Source organism: Photinus pyralis, unplaced genomic scaffold, assembly GCF_008802855.1.
Source record: "Photinus pyralis isolate 1611_PpyrPB1 unplaced genomic scaffold, Ppyr1.3 Ppyr1.4_LG1, whole genome shotgun sequence".
NCBI classification, from domain to species: Eukaryota; Metazoa; Arthropoda; class Insecta; order Coleoptera; family Lampyridae; genus Photinus; species Photinus pyralis.
Genome location: NW_022170249.1, coordinates 53,155,661 through 53,179,673, shown reverse-complemented (window position 1 = coordinate 53,179,673; position 24,013 = coordinate 53,155,661).

The window sequence follows — 24,013 nt, the reverse complement described above, 5'->3', positions numbered from 1 at the left end:
TTACAAAATAAAAAACACTCAGGTGGCTAATAATAATATACATATAAATTACTGAAACAAATTAATTAAAATAAAGTATACAAAATAAAACACTGAAGGTGGCTAAATAATAATTAGATTCTAACCTAGTATGATTTCCTAAGCATCGGTAAAAGATATTTTTAGCAAACTATTCTTTTTACCTATATTGACTTCTCCTAGGAAAATCAAAGCCATTCTATTAATGCTTCCTACGATTTCTTTAATTTTCGCATCCGAGTATGCTTTTGAAAAACGTTCTGGAAGAAAAATACTATGAGTATCCGTTTCCACTACTATTTTTCGTCCATATTTATGCGTTTGGACTGCTTTAATGCCGCACAACTTGTATTTTTCCCCAATTTGCATATCGCTGATTTTCAAAACTGGTTTCCAATTGCATTCACCCAATGAAGTAAGCTCATTGACTAGTAGATCCATGTTAATTAATTAATTAATTAATTAATTTGCCCTACAATGAAATGTGAGAATTTAGGTTTGTAACTTTATAGTAGAACGTACTCACCCAAATTTATATGTCCTAAGCGCTGGGAAGGGCTATTGATTTCTCTGCCGTTTACCAATCACTGATCTTAATTCGTAGTATTCCCGTGTATTTATTGGCTGCCCATCTTCTTTAAAATAAGATTATCAGCTTGGTTGTGGTTTGGGTTAGTATATTTTCGATTATTGATATTGGTTTACCTTGGTCTGCATGTTTTCGAGGTGTCTCTATCGCAGATGGTGTTGGCGGCGGTAGAATTTCGTCGCACAACAATAATAAGGAATCAGCATCATCATTATGCGTTTCTATAGGATGGATGGCAATGGATCGTTTGCAGAAACAAAAGAACTTATTGCATTTGTAACACGGCTGCGTACCTTTCATCATTATTAGGTGCCTACCTTATGCACGCAAAATATTTTCAATGATAGTGCATCCCGCCTTCTTTATCATTTCTATGACATGAATAGCCAAACCACAAACCTCGGTATTGATAATAGTCTTGTTTTTCATAGCAACGGAAAAATAACATTAATCACCTTGCTTTTACAATGAGTGGTAAGTACCAAACTCCTAATACATTTTTATTTGAAAACGCCCTTCTTGCAGAACAAGCTGCTTTTTTAAAGAAAATGTCATGTGGAGACAGAAGGCAGTCTCCAGCAGGTGATCAATATATTATTATGAACTATGTATTTTTAAATAACTTTAACGTTTAGAGCGAGAATTACTCAATCATTTTCAAGGAAAATATCCTAATGTAAGCCATTTACATCTATTTTTTTTTTTTTTTAAATATCTTATTTAGTAAAAAAAATTGCTCGTAGGATGATGTGGTTATTGTCGAGTGCGCTGGAGACGTACCTGAAACGATCCGGTTGGGAGGAGGCTTCTTTAAAGGCCTCCTCTACGGCGTATATCGAGACCAACAATTACCAAACATGATTTGGGTCACATACGTAAGTGCTTAATTTGATCTTTAAAGTCAATTTCTAATTTTATTTGTTTACAGATTTAAATAACTATGCTAAAATTTAAATAAAGCAATTTAATGCTCATTGTATTGGTAAAAAAACATTGGAACCAACCGTGGCAGCGAATTCATATTGATGGACCTGCTCCTATAATGCCACACTGTATGCAGTGTATTCGAGGTGAATAAATTGCTTCATGCTCTTCTAATTTTATTCGTTCCTAGATCTAAATACGCATCATGTTGAAATAAACAATTAACGCTATTTGTAGAGTTATTTTCCTCCTCCACCTCTTATACATTGTAAACCCCCGCAAGCAAACAAGTCAACCCCCCCCCTCACGTCACCAACCGACCCCTACGCACCGCCGATCAGGTAGACAAACAGCATTACGTCCTCATAGCATACAACCATCCCAGAGGCGCCATCTCTTATACATATGTTACAAAATGCACGCCATCTTTATGCTATTTATCTAACACACACCCACATGATACCAGCCCCGACATACGTCACAACATGTCCGCCATCTACAATACCATTGGCCCACTCGTACCCACGTGACTAAACCCTCGTCTACCATTCGCTGTGACGTCACTTCCTGGTCCCGTACATACATTGCTATTCTACTTCCCTGGAAGCGTTGTCTCATATTGAACGGGCATACGTACATAGAAGCCCAATGCTGTTACCGGGATCCTTTTCAGTATACCAGTCAGCTAGTTGCCTAATTGCACGGACTCTGGTAATAATATCTTGTGTGGCAATCCTCTCCGCGTTTAAAGTTGCCACCGTCACTCGCAAATGACGAATCTCCCGTTGCGCTGATTTTAATCCCCGAAGCTGAACTTTCAGTTGTTGTGGAAGAGCTGAATATGGCACTTTCTCACGGTATATCCTTTTCTTTAAAAAACAGGGCAGTTACACATTAGTCTAATGCGTTGCTGGACGTCAGTACTGGAAAGTCACCAGTCAAGATGGCCGACAAAAGGAAAGTTATTGCGCATAACAAGCTAACCTATGATGCGTTAGGCGTGCAATCAACGGCAGTGCCAAGTTCACCATTCGTGGATCGTGAAAACCCCGTTGCTGTATAACCGGAAGTAACGTCAGGATCGGTGAGAGCAGCAGATCAGTTGCCAATCACACGAATGGCAACTTTATTGTCCAAGTCACGCGTCTTAGATGTCAGCGAATGCCAGATTCCGTAAGCTAGAAAACGGTTATAAATCCAAGCTGCTGAACCTGGAATTCAAATACACTGATTTGCTGCAAAGCCGGAAGATTCAATTTCTGACCTCAACATAAGTCTACCACGAGCCGATGTTAAAACGACGCCAAAACAATGTAATACGGAATTGCCCGTAAGAAGTTGGAACTTCGACGTGTACGCAAAGAATACGAACCTGAATGCGAGCTCGCTAGAAGGATGTATGAACTCCAGAGAGAAGATATTCAAATCTATGTGAACGAAGAAAAAGAATTCCAGAATGCGGTATCTGTTCATGGGGCCGGTGAAAATACGGTTGAGGACTTGCAAAAGGAGGAAAATGATTACGTTACTGAATGGGCGCAAGAGGTTAAACAAACCTGTGGTGAAAGTCAAACGTTCAACGAGCGTCCTCAAATCCCAGTTTTTTGTCCACCTACCTCGAACCCACTCGGAGAAATTTTAAATAAAGCCAATGGTGGAGTACATCAGCAAAGGGTGAGATTTACCAACGAGCTGAGTTCTAACGGTAATCCTATTAACGGCCTAATAGCAGCACTGAAAGACGTGATGATGGAGTTACCTTTCTTCGATGGAGCCGCAGTTGACTGGCCAATTTTCATTGGAAAGTTTTAACCGGCTTGTTAAATGTATTAGCTGTTATTGTTTATGATAGTAAATAAACTTCTTGAGAACAAACCATATTTATTAAACACTATTATACATACAAAAGTTAAAGGTAAACAATACTTGTAATCGGTTTGCAATTGGGGGTGATTCCTAAATCTGTCTTCTAAAGCACGAAAACGAGTTAGTGCGATATCATATGAATTTGGAAGTTTCTTGGGTTTTGCCTAAACGGTATTTCAACAATAAAACGGCCTTGAGCGTTTCTTTTGTGAGTGGTCATAAAGATGTTTCGCATGCAAGTTCGTCTTTACTTAATGGAATGCCTGAGTCACCCCAAACCTGCTTTAATTGTTGGTTGTTTTCGAAAAATTCTTGTGACGTCATTGAAAGCGTTACCTCCGGAGCTTCAAAGGGTGGAATGTTTCCTGTTGCTATCTAGCCGAATTTTGTTTTTTGCAAAGTTGCTTGCCCTAACTTAATTTGTCCGACACACAATATCTTCCAAAATAATTCGGCTCCTATCAGCATGTCGACTTCGCTACTCTCATTGAATGTATTATCGGCAAGGGTTATGTTATACCTTCCGGCAGATTAATATGACTAATGTGAAATGTTTTGCTTGGAAGCTTATCAGTTATATTTGGAACAATTAAACGCGTTAATTCGGTATGATAGTTCATACATTTTGACTCTATATTAACATCCGTTTTACGTGATAGAGGAGGCACTCTGATTTACACCCTTAATAGTATTGTGGCTGGCAGAGAGCCAGAGTGGCTCTAATGTTTTCAAATGACTGTTGGGGTATAGGTAAGTCGTATACCAAAATTCATGCTTCTAAGATACAAAAGTGCACGATTATTTGCTAATCCTCCGGATTATTCCTTCAAAACACAAGAGCGATTTAGAACACATTTAAGGAAATTACAACCTAAATGATGGTCTTCATCAATTTTTCATAACGTGTATTAAATTATTACCATGTGCATAATGTTTAGATGTACAGTTTTAAACAGCTGATACACTTATAAAACATTTAAAAACCAAAGAAAATGGATCAATTTAGTTGCCCTTGTATTATTGTAAAGAATATTTTAGCCACCACAATCACCTATTTTATCATATGAAATTCAGGCATAATTCAGTATGTACGAGAAATTACGTTTGTCGTCACTATCATTGCATTAGATCTATTCAAAACATATTCCTTTAAAAAAACACATACTGGCTAAGCATGTTAAATCTGATAAGAACACATACCACTTTCCAAATATAGATAAAGCCGAGGATAAAGATAAGAGTAAAGTAGATTTAACCATGATACACAGACTACAAGATAGGATACTTAGCCGCACGATTTTCGTATTCTACGGCACACAACGTCACGGTAAGTTACCCCACCACTAATACAGTGCTTGTCTCTATGTATCATATGTCTTGCCGTATAGGTCTATCTCAGTCTTGCGTCATTTCTTCCCAAAATTATGACCTTATCAGAAGAATTTCGATAGTTAACCCAATATTAATATTAAAACTTACCAATTTTCATCAATTTTTGTATTTTTTTTTTAAATGTAATATTTATTAGGTTTTCGGAGAGGAGGGCTTTGTTTAGACAACAAGTCCATATAAATTACTAATTAGTTTCGTGCATTTCAACGACAACGATCTTGGGATCGGGTATGCTCTCTCCTGTATCAGGGTTTTGTAGTATCGTTTTTCTCTTCACCCCAGTTGTAAACTCGATGGCTGAACCGGGGTCTTTCACTAATCTGCACAGTTTATGAACTGTAAACCACGTGGCATCCCACCCCCATCTCTAGCTGACTTTTCAAGGTTTCTCATCAAGTTGCTTCGGGCATTTGCAGTTGTGTGCATATTTGCGTTCGATACGGTGCAATTGTCAACAGTCGCGCGCCACTGTGAGAGTTCCTCTCATCGCGCGAGTGATAACGTATGTTTCTTTTTTTCAAATTGAGATAGTGTTTTAGTAAGTACCTATATATGAGTTTTTTTTTGTATAAATTGGTTATCTATGTTTGTTTTACGTATTTCACAGCGCAAGCAATGAATAGGGGACGGATGCTGGCAGAATTGGGGCGACTTCGATACGAAGAAATCTCAAAGAAAAAGAATGGGAAAATCAGGAAGTTATGGAAGATGATGACCGATTTGACATTGAAAGTGATGCTCCAAGTGACCATAGCGTTCACAACACCGATTCAGAACAATCTGATGAAGAAATTGAAGACTTCGTACCTGAAGATGGTGAGAACACTTTATTTCACCATTTTACAGGTAAAGATAACAAAACTCAATGGATGGCTCATCCTCCACGTCCTAATGTACTAGTGCCAAAAAAAAATATCGTTAGTCACGTTCCGGGAGTAAAAAATATTGCAAAAAATGCAGACTGTAGAATCATGCTGGGGATTATACATAACAGAAGAAATGATTGCACAAATTGTAAAATACACAAATATTTATTTGGCCAAAATAAGACCAAATTATACAAGAGAAAGAGATTGTCTAGACACAGATACTACAGAAATGTGCGGTTTTATTGGCTTGTTGTATATGGCTGGATTACAGAAATCTCGATATCTAAATACTAAAGAACTTTGGGCTAATTCGATCTTTGCACCTGCTTGTTTTAGACTAACGATGTCACGCGAACGATTTCATCTTTTAGGAAGAGCGATGAGGTTTGATGATATCAATGATAGAGATGAACGGAAAAAACTCGATAATTTAGCGCCTATTCGAGAAATATTCGAAAAATTTGTAAACAAATGTGAACAAAATTATCAGGTGGGAGAATATTGCACAGTAGATGAAATGCTAGAAAACTTTAGAGGGCGTTGTAAGTTTCGGCAATATATAGCCAACAAACCGTCCAAATATGGAATTAAAATATATGCCTTAGTCGACTCGAGAATGTTTTACCGAGACAACCGGTTGGTCCTTTTCAATTGGACAACTCTGCATTTGCTGTTACTATGCGCATAGCATCTCCAATACTAAATACAGGTAGAAACATTACACTTGACAATTATTTTACGTCAATTCCATTGGCTAAAGAATTACTTGGTAAGAGAAGTACACTTGTTGGCACAATAAAAAAAAACAAAAGGGAAATTCCAGCCTTATTCATAAACCTGAAAAGACCTGTACCTAGTAGCATGTTTGGTTTCCAAAAAGATAGTGTATTGTTATCCTACAAACCAAAACCTCAGAAAAATGTATTGATGTTATCTACATTTCATGCGGGAGACCAAATTGATCCCGAGTCTGGCGACATGCAAAAACCTGAGATGGTTACTTTTTACAACTTAACTAAAGGCGGTGTCGATGTAGCCGATCAATTAAAAGCAACTTATTCAGTTTCCAGATTTTGTTGCCGGTGGCCTCTTAGACTTTTTTTCACAATTTTGGACGTGGGAGCAATAAATTATAATATATGAAAGTAACACCGGAGTAGTTGAAGATCGAAGAATTCATTTACAAAAATTGGCTGAAGGTTTAATTAGACCGCTCATGATTCGCCGCTCCTCAATTAGGTCTTTGCCAATAAATATTCGAACCATGTTGAGAGAACATCTAAACCTGCCTCCAATTGAACAAAATCAAGATAACGCATTAGGATTTTGTGCATTTTGTCCAAGAAGAAAGAACAGGAAATCAAAAAAAAGGTGTGCTAGATGCAATAGTGCTATTTGTACGGAACATAGACCTGTGTGAAGTTAGCAGCCAAATTGCCGAACACACCCGAACGTCCAGTGGCGGAGGATAATTGAAACAGTTAAAAAGTGGCTGCTGTGGTAGCCATGATATAATATACTAGAAGGATATAAAGCTATAGATTTAGCCGATCGCTCGAGGGAGTGAAACTTGCCCCTAATGTACAAAAAAATTAGCTTAACCTTCACGCAAAAAAGGTTTCAAATTCTCATGCCCGTCAAAACGTTAAGATATACATTCTTTACCACACAAAAAATTGGAATTCATTTAGCGACCGCCTTAGGGGTGAAATCTGCCCCTAAAGTACAAAAAAATTCGTTTAAGCCCCACGCAAAAAAGGTTTCAAATTCTCTTGCCCGTAAAAACGTTAAGATATACATTCTTTATCACACAAAAAATTGGCATTCATTTAGCGACCGTCTGAGAGGGGTGAAATCTGCCCCTAAACTACAAATAAATTCGTTTAACCCCCACGCAAAAAAGGTTTCAAATTCTCATGCCCGTCAAAACGTTAAGATATACATTCTTTACCACACAAAAAATTGGCATTCATTTAGCGACCGCCTGAGGGGGTGAAATCTGCCCCTAAAGTACAAAAAAATTCGTTTAAGCTCCACGCAAAAAAGGTTTCAAATTCTCATGCCCGTCACAACGTTAAGATGTACATTCTTTACCACACAAAAAATTGGCATTCATTTAGCGACCGTCTGGGAGGGGTGAAATCTGCCCCTAAACTACAAATAAATTCGTTTAACCCCCACGCAAAAAAGGTTTCAAATTCTCATGCCCGTCAAAACGTTAAGATATACATTCTTTACCACACAAAAAATTGGCATTCATTTAGCGACCGTCTGGGAGGGGTGAAATCTGCCCCTAAACTACAAATAAATTCGTTTAACCCCCACGCAAAAAAGGTTTCAAATTGCCCCTAAAGTACAAAAAAAATCGTTTATCCTCCACGCAAGAAAGGTTTCAAATTCTCATGCCCGTCGAAACGTTAAGATTCACATTCTTTACCACACAAAAATTGGCATTCATTTAGCGACCGTCTGAGGGGGTGAAATCTGCTCCTAACGTACAAAAAATTCGTTTAACCCCCACGCAAAAAAGGTTTCAAATTCTCATGCCCGTCAAACGTTAAGATTCACATTCTTTACCACACAAAAATTGGCATTCATTTAGCGATCGTCTGAGGGGGGGTAAATCTGCCCCTAACGTACAAAAAATTTCGTTTAACCGCACGCAAAAAGGGTTTCCAATTCTCATGCCCGTGAAAACGTTAGGATTCTCATTCTGTACCACACACAAAATTGGCATTCGTTTAGCGACCGTCTGAGGGGGTTAAATCTGCCCCTAACGTACAAAAAAATTCGTTTAAGCCCCAGGCAAAAAAGGGCTTAAACAACTAAAATTTTCTTAATAAAATACCAACCGTTTGTGTAAATAATAATAATAAAATAAATAAAATAATAAATAAAAGACGTATGATATGGGACGAAGGGATGAATCGCTTCATTTTCGGTACGTCTCTGGAGATCACGAAGTTGTACATACGATCTCTAGATTTCCAATGTGAGGGTGTGAATTTTTATTTTATTTATTTATTTCTTTTATTTTTTTTAGGACCCTACATAACTTCACCAGACACAGACACTAATCGTTACTTGATTTTAATCCATGCGATTAGTTAACCAGGCTAGACCTGAGTTCTCACAAGATACAATGACCATAATAATAATAATAATAATAAGTAAAAAATGTAAGCTTAGTGTTCGGTTGTTTTAAATTCTTATAACATTAAATGATTTGATTACCCTCGATTTCAGATATTTTGGCTGTTATCATTCAATAATAGTATTATTTTGCAAACTTTCCTTTGGTTACATTACACTTTACCCAAATAACATCTTTCGCATGGTTTTGTTACGTTTACTATGGGATAAAACAATCCCTTACATTACGGCATCGATCAGGTTAGGTATACTTACAAATGGATAAACTAAATTTATAATATGTGTGAGCATATGTAAGGAATTGATTGTGAGGGTTAATCTTCCTACTCTCAATAGTGCCAAAAAAGATTGCCGCCGGATAAGTTGCCACAATCTACGTAGCGGTAATAATCTAAAAATCGTAGTTCCTTTATACCATGTAAGGATGGGGGTTAAATCTTGCTCCCCTCGCATCCATGACTGTCGGGGTTAATCTTGCCGCCCTCGACAGTGCAAAAAAGGATTGCCGCCGGATAAGTGACCACAATCTACGTAGCGATTATAACCTAAGAATCGTAGTTCCTTTAAACCATGTAAGGATGGGGGTTAAATCTTGCTCACCCTCGCATCCATAACTGTCGGGGTTAATCTTGCCACCCTCGACAGTACCCAAAAGTATTATTGACGGGAATGCTCTAGGGAATGCTACTACGATGGGCAGCTGTTGGATTTGTTTCCTCTACGTGTGGCAAAATCTCTTTTTTTACCTAATAGATTCCCCAGTGAATTTTAACATTAATTAAATGAGGAGTTCATGGTTGTTTTAAAATATAAGGCTCATGAGGTACACGTGTGGATCACGGTTAGATTTTAGGATTGTCGTTATGAGGATATTTAAAAGTTAATCTGTCAATAGTAAGTGCGACGTTTTCTAAAGATAAAGTCAATAACTAACTAATAATTGTTATTAGGTAATAGCGATTGTAAAAAAAGAAAAGTCTTTCTGGTAACACTATTATTCAATACAATTAAATGAACATTTTGTAATTCATGACGTAATTTTTCTGTGAGTTTCGGATATGCTTCGATTAAACTGTTATGCGACAACAGGGGAGGCATCACCCCTAAACAACTTATGTTTGTTTTTGATATTATATTGGATATATCATTCAATCTTATTTACCAAAAATATAATCATTTTTAGTGCACTTTCACTCAAAATAAGAAGTGCACTTTTTAGCTCTTGATGTTTGTCTGTCTGTCTGTCTGAGTCACAAAGGCTCCGGAACTACACCACTTACATACTTGGTATTAGTGTCATTCTATCAGAAATTAACAATTATTTCAAGTTCGTATTTTCGTTAAGGCATGAAATGTTTATGGCTCAGTGGTAGAGCATTGGGTTTATAAATCCGGAGGTCGGGTGTTCGAACCTGGGTTGAGGTGAATTTTTCATCTGTGGCAGAGATGGGAATTACCTTAGACCAGTTTCGAGCATTCTGCCGGCTACTCCGAATTAGGTTTTCCTGCAGTTTTCCTAATTCGTAAGGTAAATACCGGAGTAGTATAGGCCAACTTAAGACCTTCTGCAGAGGCACCTCTAAATAGCATTATGCGGGAGAATAATAAATAAGGGCTATTAAACTCGAAAAAAACAAATTTGAAAGTGCACTCTTCGCCTCTTGATCACACGCGGCTTAATGAATTTTTTGCTTTCTATTTATTATTATGGTCGGTGTTTCTTGTGAGAACTCAGGTCTAGCCTGGTTAACTAATCGCACGGATTAAAATCAAGTAACGATTAGTGTCTGTATCTGGTGAAGTTATGTAGGGTAAAAACCCTGGTAAAAACTCAGTTGTAAACGTTGATTAACAAGACAAAACGCAAACGGGTAAACGTCATCTTTAAACGCTACTGACTTGTAAAACTGACAGCTGACGTGTAAAAATTTTACAAGTTAGTAATCTAGTAATTTCATTGGCCAGATTTAATGCGAAGTCTCTGTTACATGGATAACATGATATTTTGGACATTTCTTCGAGATCGATTTAAGAACTAATTATTTACGTTTACAAATGAGTAACAAATAAAATATTGTACATTATACGCCAGGTAATAATTTTTACTGGCTCTAGGAGGTGACAGGCTCGCCTGACGGCTCGCCAGTCAACTTCTCCTATCGCCAGTAAAAACTCACTTACCTGGCTAATAATGTAAAATACTATTACAAACGCACATTGCAAATCTAGGGATACTATGTAATTCATACTTACCAACATAGCTATTGATTATTATTATTATTATTATTATTATTACTGCTATTACTATTATTATTATACAATGATTATCTACGATTATCATTAAGCTTGGTAATTCATTATCATAGGTAAACTAATGTTACAGAGCTAATGATAATGATCATGTTTAATTTAAGCGACACAAGTCGCACATGTCGTTTCCAGTCTTTTCGGAGACTAGTATGCCATTTTTAATTTCTGGGACGCTCAAGAGACACGAATGGTGAATGTGCCTTTGGCAAATACGACACATAAAATGCTGCTCTTCATCGCTGACATCTTGTGCGCAGAATAAACATTTAGTACTCATTTTAGAACTATTTTGGAGTAAAAGAAGTTTTAATTCGTTTCTAAATTGGTTCATATTATGAAAAACAGTTAACGGAGCTTCAAGAACTAACTGCCTAAAAAAATATATAAGAAATGCTCCGCAATTGTAACAATCATCTTGCTTTATATGTTTTGGAACAGTTACTTTCAAGGTGCTCTTAAGCCTAATATGTTTTGCTGCCATCAATTTTGTTATCCGCGAACTCACCAGTTTTTCTCGTAACTTTTCGTGATATAGTGGGTCAATTATTGTAATTTCACTATCTTCTATTGTAAGGTAACAATGTACCCGTGCCTTTATTTATGGAGCGTGTAAACTCTCCTTTACAAATGCACTACATTGACATCAATAGATGTCGCTAACTAATCATTAATGATAACCTAATCAAGTGTCATTTCCACTTCCTAGTCGTAGTCCTAATCATGGCTGTATAAAAGGAGGATCCCTTGATTTTAGAAGACACTTCTATCCTGTCATTTGATGACCGAAAACCTGAATCCAGACCTGAAACTGATAATCATTCATCCGATTTCCCGTTTGCATTCGATACCGTTTCCGTTCCGTTTATATCCTTAACCCACCTGTCCCTGCACCCTCAACCTCGCCATTCATTAGAAATCATCCAGTCCTTGAAAGACGAACTCTCAAACACCCGGAAGTTCGATACCTGTGGGGCCTGTGACCCGCATGTAGCCAGCTCCCGTTTGCTTGATTTAGTCGTAAGGTTGTGAATGTTAAGCGGAGGTAGTGGCCTTTTCGTTACCATACTATCACCAGTCCCTTAGATACGAAGCGAGTCAACGTACGAAAACTGGGAACTGTGGGGCCTTCGACCTGCATTCCTCCAGTTTGCGAACGTTGATTTGGTTTCAACCTAGCGTGGTGTACTGGGGTCGTGGCCGTGTCACATCCTGTGTACCACCTCTAGTATAAGTACCATACCGCACTGACGGGCCGAGTATTCGGAAGTGCTGGTGTCATTCACCTGAAATAGAACCCGGCGGTACCAATCCTTCGCACCCCGATTAATCGATAGCTTACCAACTTCCGGATAAAAACCCGCTAATCGATAAACTTACAGCTACCGGCCAAATTAGAGTACAGCTGAGTCGAGGCGATCAGCTCCGACATCTCGACACCTGAGATCGCCGCCATTGCCCATTTTACCGAAACCTGAGGCAACGGCAGAGCAGAATACTACCCTATCGACAACAAAACCAGGGATACCAACCAAATACTATTTCTGTATTCTGTAGTGTATATACACGGTGTCCAAAATAAAAGAAAACTGGTGTGTAAATAAGTTTTATTTAGAGACTCTGGGACACGACTGCAGCTACCCGCGTGCCCACCGAAAAACCCTTACACTATAGAAAAAACAACCAAAAAATAATGTACACTTTTGTTTACAGGAAATACTACAACATTTTTACCAAAAGATAATCCGTTTAGAAAACATTCAGTCATTTCTTCATTACCAAAGATTATAGACGATTTAGCAACTGAAAGTATTTGAAATTTTTCTCCGTTTATTTTGTTGTAGATGTGAAGACAGTGATCTATTATAAAACTACTAATTAGATTTTTTTGATTCAGGGTAATGTAGTCATCGATAAGTAATATCCATCGTAACCACATATCCTCTGTTATTGTCCAGTTCTTTGTAATAATTTACGTCGTTTATGAGGCCGTTATCCAATTGTTTGAGGGTCGACAATGTGCGCCATTTTCTAATTTTCAGATTTAAATCTAAATCCGGCCTAACTAATTTGGGCAACATATAAAATAAGAAAAAATCTTTCAACTTAACCTCCATCATTCTCCAAAATGACCGATTTCGATGAACGCGTATGGTTTTGTTGCCCTTTAAAGTAAAAATGAACAAATCGCACCACTCTCGATCTACTAGTTCTAAACATCCTTGAATTTGGTAATAGTAATTATGTACCACTCGCACACTCCTTTGGTCGACATCTAAAAAAATCGAACTTATAATCTTCAGGGTGTACATGACGAGCATGTTATAAGGGCACTTAATTTCTACTAACCCATCTTCACCAACTAATCCATCCGGTGACGCAGCAATAAATGGAAGCTCTTTATGTATAATTAGACCAGTTATTTTACAAATAAATCCTGTTTTTGAAGAATATTCTTCTCTAGCAAATTTTTCGAATTCTAAACCAGGCAAAATGGCGGGAGTTTTGATTTCATTGGGATGTAAAATGTTTTTAATTGCACCTTCATATGAATTTTGGTTTTTAATTTTGCATATTCTACCCATATGCGACGAAGTGACCCTGATCTTCCTTTCCTGCCTCCACCTTTCGGACAAATTTTGATCTTTTGTAATTTGTTCAATCATCGCCGTCTCTTCTGAGCTTAAATTCATGCGGTTCAAAAATAAATCACATTCCTTGAAAATATTATGGGACTTGATACAGGCAATAGTAGTAGATTGAGTGCACAAAGTACAAATAAATTCGTCGTCTAAATGCAGATCCGTTTTTTCTACACAGGATTGGTGAATCCAGCGTAGACACTTATCGCACTGAATCCACAGAGTCAAGTTATTATTCATCCCGTGGCCGCAATAAGCGCATTGGGCTTTATCCGGATCATCTTCTGAGTATATCAATGCGTCAGTGTGAAATTTACTATCCTGTTTTTTTAAAAACCTACCTGAAAAGTGAGAGTTTGTTCGTTGACTTTTCTTTCTCCACACTGCTTGAGAATTTGTTTCACTTTGCGGATCTCCTAAAGTTAATCGTTTTTTAGAAATTCCCAGATTACTTTCCACTTGTAGTGATAGGATATCTGTTCTAAATTTTCTTAAAGATTGTGTTACTCTCATGTTTTTTTGGCAATCCAACATATTTTTTTTTAATTGACCAAAGTAATTTTCAATTGGAGCATTACTAACCCTTCCATTGGGTGTTACGGATGCACTCCACAAAGGCCAATAGGGTAAATATTTAGTAAGAACAAGATGATAGAACTTTTTGTTGTAATATTCATTTAGCTCATCAACGTTATTGTCAAGAGAAACATTGGTAAACAGTTCAACAAACATCTTGTAAAAAGGGCTTGATTTATATAAAGTGTCGGTGCTGTTTATTAGAGGTATTTCTCCATTACTAGAATCTTTTTCGGTTATTTCAGTGATATTATCAGAATAATAGTACATTATATATCAAGGTAGAGAAGTACAGTATTATTGCCTGAGCACCAAGATTACATCTCGAGGCGCTTGCGCCGAGGGGTTGTAAGGTGCGAAGGCAATAATAGACTTCTCTACCGTGGTATATATACTATTTTTTTCACTACTAGCACTTGAAATCCTCTAAATTAATATATTATATTGATAAGANACCTTCTGCAGAGGCACCTCTAAATAGCATTATGCGGGAGAATAATAAATAAGGGCTATTAAACTCGAAAAAAACAAATTTGAAAGTGCACTCTTCGCCTCTTGATCACACGCGGCTTAATGAATTTTTTGCTTTCTATTTATTATTATGGTCGGTGTTTCTTGTGAGAACTCAGGTCTAGCCTGGTTAACTAATCGCACGGATTAAAATCAAGTAACGATTAGTGTCTGTATCTGGTGAAGTTATGTAGGGTAAAAACCCTGGTAAAAACAAAAAAAAAAATTACACGCACGCACATTGCAATCTAGGGATACTATGTAATTCATACTTACCAACATAGCTATTGATTATTTAATTATTAATTTACTACTGCTAATTACTATTATTATTATACAATGACTACGTTTACACGGTGACCTAACGCCTGAGTTATAACTCCTAATTTTAGTAAAACCGGAGTTATGCGTCGTGTAAATAGTCATATAAACTGGTTTTATAACGTCGGTTTTATAACTCTACACCGCTCGTGGCACAGGCGTGACGTTATAAAGCCGGTGTTATTATGCGTGTAAACTACGAGTTTTATAAATCCTATTTGCTAGTGCTACCAACTGCGATTGCAGTCAGGCAGGCGGGAAAACTGCAAAATATCATAACCTAACAAACTTACCTTACCTTCACAAATCGTATGTGATTTGTGCTTACCTTCTATTTACGAAATTGGTTGAAAATGTGCTCGAATAAAAATAAGCGCGATGCATGGGAAGTAGAAGAAACTCGTTACTTTTTACGACTGGTTAACGAGAAAAAAATTATAAGATGTTTAGATGGGAAAAAATTTAGAGCACTGGAAGTGTTTGAACAATTGGTGGAGCCTATGCATAACTCTGGTTATTTAAAAACCGCAAAACAAATGCAAACCAGGTTCAAAACATTAAAGAGTAAGTATAGGATTTACCAATGCATTTTATAGTCAACCCAAGTACTACGTGAAGTATACACACGGAGTAATCAGAGTTTTCAGTAACTGTAATGCCCAGGCATTTTATGATACTTATTTCTTATAGTGCAATACAACCAATGTAAACGAGATCTAACAAAAAGTGGAGAAGGAAATTCCAGGCCTCACTTTCCATACTTCGATGAAATGGAAGTATTATTAAGCAATCGTCCAATTGCAAACCTTGATGGTGTTGATTCTGCTTCGTCTACATCTACCCAAGGTAAATTCCGATTGTTGCCGGTACGATTCGCTAACAGAACGTGCATATACTTAGTTACATTAAAAGTCAAAGTTTTTTCGTGGTGATACCGCAAAATGTCGCTCCCGGAACATATTGGTCCGTGTTGTATAATGTAAATTAACCTTATGACTTGTTCTTAAGAGTCCAATTCTTCACAGGTACAAATGAAGAGGAAACGGAACTTGATGACACATTGGTAGAACCAACATCACCAAGTAATGAAAGTGTGACCGAGGAACCAGAACTTCAAACCCCACCTTCAAAAAGGTTGAGAATTGCTGAAAGAACGGGCAGGAAATCTGATCAACAATGTTTAAGTAATTTTGCGGAAACATCTAAGAAAAATGCAATGGAACTTCAAAATGACTTGCTTAAAACACAGTTAGCCCAGATGAATGAACAGTTTGCAAAACAAAGGGAATTTGAAATGTGTTCATGGAGCACGAAAAGGAAGTGGTTCAAGAAGCAACTACTACATTATTACATGGCTTCAGAAACATTTTCAGTCCTTACATAATGAATATGCCATCAACAAGTCGCGGACCAATTCCTCAACAGCATGTTCAAGGGTGTCTGTGTGTACAATGCACCAATGCATATCAATAAAATAAATTTCATATATTTATTGAATAATACTATAATATACGTGTGCAATATTAATTAGGAATAAAGAGTTTTGCGAAGCGGAAAATTTACTTCGAGATAATCTGCAATTGCATTTCTAATTTGATGTCCTGTTAAATTTTGCCGTTCACGAATTACATTAGCATTGGGCTGAGGGAAAGTAAGTTCTGCTTCTTCTACTGCTGTTGTCCATTGTGCTACAAATGATTCCTTTTTTGATTCCACGATATTGTGTAGAATACAACATGTAGTTACAAGATGTGGTACGAAGGTGTAATGTACATCAAGTCGCTTTAAAAGGCATCTCCAACGAGATTTCAATCGTCCAAATGCAATTTCTACACTAACTCGGCCACCATTTAAATGTACATTAAATGATTCCTCCTTTGGGGACAGTTTTGCTGATTTTGTATACCCTTTTATCAGCCACGGTAATAAAGGATATGCAGGATCTCCCATTATCATGTAGGGAATTTGTACACCCTTAATAAGTTTCAATTTCTGTAAAACAGATTCATTTACGTGTGTTGAGACTTTAAAAGTGTTTACCTTTGGAATTAAAGCATCACAATCATTAAATAAGGCGGACTGTCGAAAGACTGCGGCATCGTGACATGATCCTGGGGCTTTGCAATTAATATTGCGAAACCTAGAATGCAAGTAGATAAAATTATTCTTGACTAATATACAAATAAACAGACCGAAAAGTATGATCAACAACTGCTTGCAGTATAATTGATGCCCATCCTTTGCGATTTATAAAAATCTCTATAACCATCTGATGGCGGTTAAAATTGGGATATGTGTGCCATCTACAGCACCAATCAATTGAGGAATATGAGTACTCTTTTCATAATTAAAAGCAATGTCAGCACATTCTACTTCATTTGGCATGGACAAGCAAGATTCCATTAGCTCTTCATTAATCGCGTTTACTGTCCTATGAATGCACTTCCAAACAGTTGATTTATGTACACCAAATGTGTTGGCCACAACACGATATTTGCGCAGCTTGCCAAGTAATACAAAGTTATAGCCACTTGTTTTTCAAACTGACAAGGGCTCTCTAACTTTCAAATGATTTTCACATGGGTTTAATCTCGCCGTTAATTGGGTGCAACAACCATAAAAATGTGTGCTTTTTCATGCGAAAGTTTTCTAACCAATCTTCATCACAAAAATGAACTAAGACCACATTCTCCCACCAGTAGTGGCTTCTAGGTTTCATCCAAATGGATTGTAACTTAACCGTAATATAGGTCCTAACTGTAAAAGTTTACTAGATGGAGGTGCCTTTTCTATCATATGCATTAAAAGTAATTGAGTAAATGTGTTGCGACTTTTAATTACTACTTTTAAATATTCTCGTTGCAACAGGACTATAATGCGTACATATAATTGAATAATACTTAAAATAGCACCGCTAATAACTTCCAACATTTTAAATAAACAAACACAGAAGTTTATAACCTCAAACTGAACAGCGTGAAGTTGACAGCACTAAAGTTAACGTTGGTTAAAATGGTTTCTAGATTTCTTAATATGCTAAATTCAAACGGGTGTTATAACTCCAGTGGAATTTATAACTTCACAGTCGTGTAAACAGTATACCTAAACTAGGAGTTATAACGTCAGGATTTATAAAACCAGCGTTAAGTCACCGTGTAAATGTAGTCAATGATTATCTACGATTATCATTAAGCTTGGTAATTCATTATCATAGGTAAACTAATGTTACAGAGCTAATGATAATGATCATGTTTAATTTAAGCGACACAAGTCGCACATGTCGTTTCCAGTCTTTTCGGAGACTAGTATGCCATTTTTAATTTCTGGGACGCTCAAGAGACACGAATGGTGAATGTGCCTTTGGCAAATACGACACATAAAATGCTGCTCTTCATCGCTGACATCTTGTGCGCAGAATAAACATTTAGTACTCATTTTAGAACTATTTTGGAGTAAAAGAAGTTTTAATTCGTTTCTAAATTGGTTCATATTATGAAAAACAGTTAACGGAGCTTCAAGAACTAACTGCCTAAAAAAATATATAAGAAATGCTCCGCAATTGTAACAATCATCTTGCTTTATATGTTTTGGAACAGTTACTTTCAAGGTGCTCTTAAGCCTAATATGTTTTGCTGCCATCAATTTTGTTATCCGCGAACTCACCAGTTTTTCTCGTAACTTTTCGTGATATAGTGGGTCAATTATTGTAATTTCACTATCTTCTATTGTAAGGTAACAATGTACCCGTGCCTTTATTTATGGAGCGTGTAAACTCTCCTTTACAAATGCACTACATTGACATCAATAGATGTCGCTAACTAATCATTAATGATAACCTAATCAAGTGTCATTTCCACTTCCTAGTCGTAGTCCTAATCATGGCTGTATAAAAGGAGGATCCCTTGATTTTAGAAGACACTTCTATCCTGTCATTTGATGACCGAAAACCTGAATCCAGACCTGAAACTGATAATCATTCATCCGATTTCCCGTTTGCATTCGATACCGTTTCCGTTCCGTTTATATCCTTAACCCACCTGTCCCTGCACCCTCAACCTCGCCATTCATTAGAAATCATCCAGTCCTTGAAAGACGAACTCTCAAACACCCGGAAGTTCGATACCTGTGGGGCCTGTGACCCGCATGTAGCCAGCTCCCGTTTGCTTGATTTAGTCGTAAGGTTGTGAATGTTAAGCGGAGGTAGTGGCCTTTTCGTTACCATACTATCACCAGTCCCTTAGATACGAAGCGAGTCAACGTACGAAAACTGGGAACTGTGGGGCCTTCGACCTGCATTCCTCCAGTTTGCGAACGTTGATTTGGTTTCAACCTAGAGCGTGGTGTACTGGGGTCGTGGCCGTGTCACATCCTGTGTACCACCTCTAGTATAAGTACCATACCGCACTGACGGGCCGAGTATTCGGAAGTGCTGGTGTCATTCACCTGAAATAGAACCCGGCGGTACCAATCCTTCGCACCCCGATTAATCGATAGCTTACCAACTTCCGGATAAAAACCCGCTAATCGATAAACTTACAGCTACCGGCCAAATTAGAGTACAGCTGAGTCGAGGCGATCAGCTCCGACATCTCGACACCTGAGATCGCCGCCATTGCCCATTTTACCGAAACCTGAGGCAACGGCAGAGCAGAATACTACCCTATCGACAACAAAACCAGGGATACCAACCAAATACTATTTCTGTATTCTGTAGTGTATATACACGGTGTCCAAAATAAAAGAAAACTGGTGTGTAAATAAGTTTTATTTAGAGACTCTGGGACACGACTGCAGCTACCCGCGTGCCCACCGAAAAACCCTTACACTATAGAAAAAACAACCAAAAAATAATGTACACTTTTGTTTACAGGAAATACTACAACATTTTTACCAAAAGATAATCCGTTTAGAAAACATTCAGTCATTTCTTCATTACCAAAGATTATAGACGATTTAGCAACTGAAAGTATTTGAAATTTTTCTCCGTTTATTTTGTTGTAGATGTGAAGACAGTGATCTATTATAAAACTACTAATTAGATTTTTTTGATTCAGGGTAATGTAGTCATCGATAAGTAATATCCATCGTAACCACATATCCTCTGTTATTGTCCAGTTCTTTGTAATAATTTACGTCGTTTATGAGGCCGTTATCCAATTGTTTGAGGGTCGACAATGTGCGCCATTTTCTAATTTTCAGATTTAAATCTAAATCCGGCCTAACTAATTTGGGCAACATATAAAATAAGAAAAAATCTTTCAACTTAACCTCCATCATTCTCCAAAATGACCGATTTCGATGAACGCGTATGGTTTTGTTGCCCTTTAAAGTAAAAATGAACAAATCGCACCACTCTCGATCTACTAGTTCTAAACATCCTTGAATTTGGTAATAGTAATTATGTACCACTCGCACACTCCTTTGGTCGACATCTAAAAAAATCGAACTTATAATCTTCAGGGTGTACATGACGAGCATGTTATAAGGGCACTTAATTTCTACTAACCCATCTTCACCAACTAATCCATCCGGTGACGCAGCAATAAATGGAAGCTCTTTATGTATAATTAGACCAGTTATTTTACAAATAAATCCTGTTTTTGAAGAATATTCTTCTCTAGCAAATTTTTCGAATTCTAAACCAGGCAAAATGGCGGGAGTTTTGATTTCATTGGGATGTAAAATGTTTTTAATTGCACCTTCATATGAATTTTGGTTTTTAATTTTGCATATTCTACCCATATGCGACGAAGTGACCCTGATCTTCCTTTCCTGCCTCCACCTTTCGGACAAATTTTGATCTTTTGTAATTTGTTCAATCATCGCCGTCTCTTCTGAGCTTAAATTCATGCGGTTCAAAAATAAATCACATTCCTTGAAAATATTATGGGACTTGATACAGGCAATAGTAGTAGATTGAGTGCACAAAGTACAAATAAATTCGTCGTCTAAATGCAGATCCGTTTTTTCTACACAGGATTGGTGAATCCAGCGTAGACACTTATCGCACTGAATCCACAGAGTCAAGTTATTATTCATCCCGTGGCCGCAATAAGCGCATTGGGCTTTATCCGGATCATCTTCTGAGTATATCAATGCGTCAGTGTGAAATTTACTATCCTGTTTTTTTAAAAACCTACCTGAAAAGTGAGAGTTTGTTCGTTGACTTTTCTTTCTCCACACTGCTTGAGAATTTGTTTCACTTTGCGGATCTCCTAAAGTTAATCGTTTTTTAGAAATTCCCAGATTACTTTCCACTTGTAGTGATAGGATATCTGTTCTAAATTTTCTTAAAGATTGTGTTACTCTCATGTTTTTTTGGCAATCCAACATATTTTTTTTTAATTGACCAAAGTAATTTTCAATTGGAGCATTACTAACCCTTCCATTGGGTGTTACGGATGCACTCCACAAAGGCCAATAGGGTAAATATTTAGTAAGAACAAGATGATAGAACTTTTTGTTGTAATATTCATTTAGCTCATCAACGTTATTGTCAAGAGAAACATTGGTAAACAGTTCAACAAACATCTTGTAAAAAGGGCTTGATTTATATAAAGTGTCGGTGCTGTTTATTAGAGGTATTTCTCCATTACTAGAATCTTTTTCGGTTATTTCAGTGATATTATCAGAATAAAAAGTTGATACTATCTAGTGAAATGTCAACATATACAGATTTAAATTTAGAATTCAATATTACATACATATTTGTAGCAAACACCTTAAATGTATCGAAATTAGTAATATTTATGGAAGCTGCTATTAGACCCTTAAAATAATTTTGTTGTGCCACGTTCGTTGCAACTAATTCAACATCTTTGCATGCCATCTTCATGAAATGCGCACAGCATAAATGCACGCTAACTAAACCTGCATCTTTAAGTGTCCGATTTTGACTTATCTCATGCCAACATTTTTCTAAATATTCCAATCTGTTGAACGCTTTGCAAATTGCGTGAATATTCGCAAACGAAAAATCGGTAACAACGCCCGACAGTGCCGGCCAAAACCGATGTTCTTCACAAAAATACCGAAAATCATGAAGTAATTTAAATATCGCATTGGAATTATGTGTAGCTGATACCCATAGATACGACTGGAAAAATCCCTTTAGTCTTACTCAATGAAATCACCCCACAATAGAAATAAATCAGCTTTTTGGCAGACCCAAGCTCCTTCATTTGGTGTATAGGATCTCTAATGATCCCTCCGGTGGCATCGAAGTACAATAATGGCAAAGATTTTGCATTTAAACACTCAGATTTTAGTACATTTAATTGTTCCACACTGTAAATTTTGGCATTAAAAGGTAAACTAACCTCTTTAATATATTCCGGGTGAACCAAATGCATCTTAATTAAGTCAATAATATCATTCTTATCCCTATCAAAATGTCTTAATGATTCGGACTTTATCTTCCTGCAAGTGGCATCTGAAGTAATATCTTGCAGATTTTTTGCAACTTTAGACAACAAATTGTTGTTCTTTAGCATTGTTGCCTTTTTATATTGCAATGGTTTAACATTTTTTATATTCCTTTTTGAAATACTTCTTTTCACACCCCTTACTTGACCCGTCAACATTTCTGCATGGCAGTAGTCCAAGGAGGTACTGTAAACAGTCGCTTTTTTATTTGAAATATTTAACGATATTATAAACTTTTTACAGCGATAATTACTATGCCTGCATACAGCATATATGTTTATGTGGTTTTTCTTTTTAGACTGTTTGACATATTTAATAATTAGTATACACGTGTTATTGACATGTTTGAAAATACATTGTTTCAAATAATGTGGATAATAATTTGAAATCAATTTCCCATTTTTAAAAATCGTATTCCGCGCTTTTTCCTGTATATCAAACACCCCCTCTAAGTGTTTGCAATTCGAAAAGGCAAGCGTTGTGTTCTGACGGGCAATATTTTTAGAGTTAAAGGGCAAAATTTGATTTGTATTATGAGGACTAGATAAGTTAAGAAATTCTTTAGGAATGTCAAAATCTTCTGGGGTAATGTCTTTATGAACCTCTTCATTAGACAAATCATCCCTTTTCGAGAAATTGTTTTCTTGAAATGGTTCCCAATCGCTAAATTGCGTTGAGTTTACTGGACGTGAATCTAATATCTTGTTTTCATTTGAAATCAATGTCGTTGAGTTCATAGCAATTGGGGTAAATTGTGGACCAAACGTACAGGGACCATTATGGGCTATGAAATCATCTGCAAAAACTGCGTTTTTTGGTGTAGATGTATTGTCTGTGTTAAGGGTTGTTGCAATAGACCTCCACTTTTTATATATTTTCAACCTATTTTTTATAGTATTTTTCATTTGAAAAGCTTGGCATAAATCCGCGTATACTGAAATCTGCTTACGATAGTTGCCGGACACTTTTACAAAAGCAATATTCAAAAATTAGTCAATACATTTTTGAGATTATGGCCGTTTAATGGCATAATTGCAGGAACACTCTTTGCATGGACATGTTTTTCATAGTAGTTCTTAAACATTTTATTTTTGTTAATAATATCATTCACAACACTGACATAACCATATTTTGTACCTCCTAATACATTAACGATTTGTTGGTATGCATTCAGGTTTAAGTTTTCGCCAATTTTGAAAGATGGGTTGATCTTTTGTAGTTCTTCGCAAATTTGATCAAACATTTTCTGTTTGGAAATGTAGTGCATGATGTAATAATGATTAAACGAATATACTTAGTAATAACATACACCTACAAAATAGTTGAAAATAATACTTTAATTAAATTCTAACACGACTAACCTATTAGTAATCCTAAACTTAAATACCTATACCTATCAATAAAATATAAACTTTCAAACC